The sequence below is a fragment of the Anthonomus grandis genome, chromosome 16, assembly GCF_022605725.1.
Source record: "Anthonomus grandis grandis chromosome 16, icAntGran1.3, whole genome shotgun sequence".
NCBI lineage: Eukaryota > Metazoa > Arthropoda > Insecta > Coleoptera > Curculionidae > Anthonomus > Anthonomus grandis.
The window spans coordinates 4,569,685-4,575,684 of NC_065561.1; positions in this window are offsets into that span (position 1 = coordinate 4,569,685).

The window sequence follows — 6,000 nt, forward strand, 5'->3', positions numbered from 1 at the left end:
AGAGCCATAGAAGATGGGATGGTTTTCCTATGACGGGATGAATCCGATTGCGTAGTTCGAGGAGTCTGTAGTTACTTCGTTAGGTTTTGAGAAATTAGGAAATGCTAAGAGCGGTGCCGATGTTAAAATATTTTTCAGATATTGAAACCCTCTAGAAATTCTTTTGAAGGCTCCATTCTTTCGTTTTTCTTCAAACATTTGGTTAAGGGCTTAGTAAGTTTGGAAAAATTCTTAATTAACTTTTGGTAGTACTCCACTAACTTTAAGAAGGATTTTATTTCCCTCTGTGTTTTAGGAATAGGGAATTTTTGAATAGCTGCAATCTTTTTATTATTAGGTTTGATTCCGTCTTGGGTAAAAACATCAGCTAAAAACTCAATTTTTTGCATAAAAAGTCGTATTTATTTACTTGATTCATTAGATTGGCATGCCTTTATTTTGAAAAAAGTAATTTTAAATTTTGGATATGTTCCTGCAATCCTAAACTAAATATTATTATGTCATCCATATAGACCATGCAAATTTTGTTCTGCAGATCTTTTAGGACTTAACTCTCCATAGCTCTCTGAAATGTTACGGGCGCGTTTTTCAACCCAAAAGGCATTTTTAAGTACTCGTAATGCCCGTTATTTACGGAAAATGCAGTTTTTTGAATTAAGTTTTTCTCTATTTCAATTGGATGAAACCGCTGACCAGATCGAGAGTGAAAAAAAAATTGAGCTCTACCAAATCGGTCTAGGATGTCATTAATGTTAGGTATTGGGTATCTATGATCGATTGGTTTAGATTTAAGGTTTCTATAATCACAAACTAGTAATTTAAAATTTAGAATCATTTGGTTGTCTATATTTAAAGGAGAAGTTAAATAAAACAAAGTCACGATTATCTTTTAGACCAAATTCTGCAAACAGTGGAATAGAGGCTTGAAATTTAGTTTCTTGACTGCCGGCAGCTGTTTTAATCACATTATTTGTGTGATATATACACTGTCGATAAAACTTTTGTGGTAATGTAGGGTCTTAAATTGATCGTGAACTATCTATGTCAATTAAGATTTTCCTTCTGGGGTTTTGCATTTCAATGTAGGGTAAAAAATCACAGAACGACTAGTTGATTTCTATTATTCTTTTATAGTTTTGAGCCTTGGATGTAGAAAATTTGCGTTTTCCAAAGCAGGCTCAAAAGTTTTTTTCTGTATATTTAATTTGAACGGATTCGTCATTTATTCAGAAAACATTTGTAAAAGTTTATTCACAATATGGATAGTTATTTTCAAAAACGTAGGAAGAATCTGCTTCTTCCCAATTTTCTGGAGATTCATAATTATATAGCTCTTGTGCTATAAAGTTAGGTTTTTGTGTATTGTAGTTTCTAAATATGTTGCAGTTACTAAATTGTGTAGAATTACGAGAAAAATTTCTTGTGATCGTTGACATTGGAGTAGGCTTTGAAATAGCTTTTCTGGAATTTGATTTCATCGAAATACGTTTCTGGCTCGATCAAAACTTTAGGAAGCGCTTGAAGGAAAAAGGGATAGAAGAGTTGAAACCTCAAGTGGACAGGAATTGTCACTGCATTATCCTACCGATACTGACCGCAATACCTTTTATTTAACAAATTGTATTTTATTCGAAGAAGTATACAAAGACCGGATTTACTACTACAACAGATACAATAAACAAGTGAGAGTGCTAAAACTAGGGAATTTACATGTTTATAGATTCGGTAATCTACGTATTATCTGTTGATTTGATGGTTTCTATAGGAAGAGTTGAAATGTGCTTCCGAGGAATGGCAGTGCTGCGTAGACAATATCCATGGCAACGTAGCTACATAACTAATGTAAAGGTCTAAATTTATTCAAATATGAAAGCAATATAATTACAACAATATTTGTATTATATAAGCAAAAGTAAACAATAGGATGGTATTATTTAAAAAGAAGCTGTAAAACTTGAAGAAGCACTAAACTTTATATGAGAGCAATAATAGGGATTATTTAAGAAGAAGCAGAAAAACTTGCACTCAAGATAATATAATGATATTCACGTAAACAATCTGATTTGACAAAGGAGTTTAAATGACAGCGATAATTTTTCTGTTAGTATAGTAGAAAAATTATTAGAATTCATTAATTTAAACGATTTAATGAAAAAAAAAATTGCTTTACGAAGACTATGTGCTAAATATTCTGACTTATTCCATTTAGAAAACGCTCTGTTAACCACCACTAATATATATAAACAAACAAAAAAATTAACCAAATGTTCTCATATATAAAAAACAGTTTCGGTTACCTTTCTTGCAAAAAGAAAAAATAGATGAACAAATTAATAAAATGTTACAGGATGGTGTTATTGAAGAACCAAGATCTGAGTGGTCTTCTCCTTTCTTGCTAGTTCCAAAAAAAGTTGGCAACAACAGTATTAGGGTTGTAGTACATTATCGAGATTGTAATTCTCAGTTACAGGATGAGAAATGAAGGGCCATTATAACTGATATAAAACCTAGATAATTGATATTACACCCTGTATAACTGATATTCTTGATTCCTTATCTGGTGCAACTTATTTTTCACATTTAGATCTGTCACAAAGTTATGATCAAGTAGAACTAGATAAAGCTAGTAGGTCGTACACAGCATTTACAGTATGCAGTAAAGGACAATATCAAATTACTTGTTTTTCTATAGGTCTAAAAATAAGTCCTAGCGCCTTTTCCAGAGCAATGACTATAGCGATGTTAGATTTAAATTATGATCGATGTTTTGTTAATTTAGATGATTTGTTATTTTTTTGTTTATTATTTGTTTATATTATCTTTGGGAAAAAAATTTATGAGCATAATATAAATTTGGTAAAAGTACTCCAAAGGATGAGAGAGGTTAATTTAAAGTTAAACTTAAATAAATGTGATTTTTTTAATAAAAAGCTTCTGTACTTAGGTCATATGTCTCCAATTTTTAACGGTCCATATATTGTGGTTGAAGACACAGCTTCCCATGTTTTAATTAAGATAAGTAATAAATAAGTTAGAGGTTCATAGAAGTATGACAAAATTGTTTGTGTGATAAATAGGTTTAACCTTTTTTTTTTCGCATGTTTTTTATATTTTTTAAGGAGGTGTATTATAATAATAGAGGCTTTAAATTATATAATAATATTTAGAATTAAATAAATCAGCTAAATTTATATTTTCGCATATAGTAGGTACCTCTACATAATATTTTATATTATTATAATTATATAAATTAGTCAATAACTTAGGCAGGGTTCATAGCAGTTCATATAAGAAGTATGTCAAATATTGTAGAAATGAATATTAATAATTGTTTTATGTGTAACAGTTTAACTAAGCAATTTTGGTTTCTTTCTACTTAATTATTAAATTAAAATATAGACCTATTTTAAAAATGAGAGAAACAAGTTGTTTTATTAAAATATAAGTAAACCTCTCGTTATCACACCGCTCACCCCGTTATCCCTTAATCCGAGCCCTTTCATCTATGGAAAGATTACGTAAAATTGTAATAATAAATGATTTTAAATCGCATATATCGAAATAACAAATTATAAACGTATACTCGGAAAAGGAAGATAAGTGACCCTTTTTTAGCTTTATCATATACACGCGCGTTTAGTTGTTACAGGATTAATTACGCTTCAGACAGGATCTGGAGACTCCTAACTTTTATTCATTTGGTAAAAATATTTAAAAATGACTTGTTCTAAATTTTTCTTTCAAAACTTTATAAGTACGAGAGTGCTGACTGAGACACCCACCATAATTATTGCAATTGCCTTTGACTCTTAATGGAATTCGCCAATATTTTTCATTGAACCACTATCAATATTATCACCATTTTAATTCTTTGATATTGTTTACAATATGCTGTGTATGGAAAAGATTTCACGGCAATTGAATTGGTCAACCGGTTTACTAAAGCGGACGCCAGTGGCGCCGCGTGTCGAATTATTACGATTTGGCCCGTATTTCTACTTTCTACCAGGCACTCTATGGTTTGCTTATTAGTGATCTACGTATGGGCTTTGGTTGGGCCCATAGCGGCTAAACACATAAAGTAACGAGCGAAGTTCCTCAATCTCCGGTCTTGCGCCCAGACGTCTTTTGGACTACTATTTAAGCAGTTCCGCGACGCATCTGAGGGTCTTTCCAGCCACAGAAAACAGACCAAGGATAGAAGACAAACCTCTGAATTAAGTTCTGCGGAACAAAACGCCACAAAAACGGTGGATGCGATCCGAACTAGCAAAGATACCTGTAAAAATGTATACCGGCCCCTTCACCAAATATGGAGAAATGAACATAAAAATCTGTTGAAATAATAATAGACAATATGAATTAATTTCCCTATAATATTTCAATCAATATTCAGGTAACCTGAAGAAATATTATTGCATTTCTTTTAGAATTCCAGTTTACCTCCGAACATCAATTGAAATATTATAGAAAAATTAATTTTTGTTGCCTATTATTATTTCAATCAACGATCTGAAAAAGACATTATCAAAAACATAAATAAAATTCAAATATAGAACTAACAAAATTTTTATTAAAATAAGTAAAAATCTTAAAATCAATAAGTACTACATAATAATATGCATTTACACGGTATTATATTTTAAATTTAAAAATATGGAGGTGAATTTTCGACTTATCATTTCTTGGCGACCTTTTGTAAGTATTGTCTATTTTGCATTATGTCTATGCCAAATACATAACATACTACCGAATAATATACATGCAGAAAAAAACAGTTGTCTCTGATACATGTACGTTTCTGTGATTTCACGAATAATAATTTATTGGTGAAGCTAGATATAATAATATACATCATTTTATCTAGGCTGATAATTATATAGAATTATTAAAACCTACTATAATAATAATATACAGTTTGGTCAATTTAAAATAAGAAAGTTGAGTACACATAAATGCAGAACATAAATATATGAGAACAGATCTTTTTCATTTATAATAATAATAATAAACTGTCTTTATTAAGTTATAAATACACAAATATAAATGCACAGTATATAAATGCAATGAAAATTAAATAATTAAATAAAACACTATAATATGAGGCAAAGGTAGGTAGGTACTCTCTTAATCCTATGTACATATATTCGAAATTTGTTAATATGGTTTTTGACTTCTTTGCTTTTGTCGAGATAAGTATTTTTGATGAGCTAGAACTTTAATAGGGTCGATATTGAATTTGTTTGAGTTTAGAGATAAATAGTTGCTAAATTTAGAATCCCCTTTTAAAATTTTATTTATATTTCGACATCACCAGAATAAAGCACATTTAATAATCAGCTCACAAACATGATCACCTAAATTATGAGATGGACAATCAAGTATTCCAAAACTAAGAGTTTGTCTTAAATATTTAAAAATAATTCCTTGGAATCAAATAAGATAATATTCCAAGAGATTTGGATATTAGATAATTTAAAAAATTACCAGGTTTGACTAAATGTGCCCCTTCATATTGTCTACACTCTAGTACCTCATCATCCATACGCGGTCCATCGCGATGTAATAACTTGTTTTTGCAAGTAAGACAAAAATTAGGTTTTCCCTTAAAAAGAACTTTTGCAATATAGCCGCTTATATAAACTATTCAAAGTTTTTCTTAATAATAATATACTTAATACACAACACAAATTGTCACAACAGTATATAATAATAAACTAATCACTATTCACCTAAAAAGAAAATCTATTATGCGGATGAACATCATAAACTCGCACATAAATATGAATTCTAAACGTTTTCTGTAATTACCAGCCAACTACCTACCAAGAAACGAAAAGTAAACACACATTTTTGCATGTAGTGCTGCCATCTGTCAGTCAAAATAGAAAACAGAAAATAAAATGGGACAGCGTTACTAGCGCCAAAGTGGACGCGATCCGAACCATTCCCCTGGCGCAAATTTATGTTTTTTTTCTATTTTCCTCTTTGTGTTCTGTG